Raw genomic sequence first — 346 nt, 5'->3', positions numbered from 1 at the left:
AAGGGAGCCGGAAAGCTGATGGTTTCCAAGAAAACGGAGGGACAATATTTATCCATCTCTTTCTTGCCCAGACTTGTCCTCCCCTCTGTCCCATGCTGACAAACTGGCTTTTTTCTCCCTTTGTGGCTCCTGCTTCTTCCTGCTGCATACTCTTGTCACCCTAAAGATTTATCCTAGACAAAGGATCTTGAGGGGCGAATGTTTTTCTGTCTTCTATAAGGAAAGCAAGAGAAAAAGGAAGGCTGATGGTCTCTTTTAACCCTAAAAGTTCTTCTTTCAAGAACGTAGCAGGTAGAAGGCTGAGGTATGTAGAGAGACAGCAAGAAAGATCAACACTGGTGACTTG

The sequence above is a fragment of the Equus quagga genome, chromosome 1 (assembly GCF_021613505.1).
Source record: "Equus quagga isolate Etosha38 chromosome 1, UCLA_HA_Equagga_1.0, whole genome shotgun sequence".
Taxonomy (NCBI): Eukaryota; Metazoa; Chordata; class Mammalia; order Perissodactyla; family Equidae; genus Equus; species Equus quagga.
Note: the sequence above shows the minus strand (reverse complement) of the source record.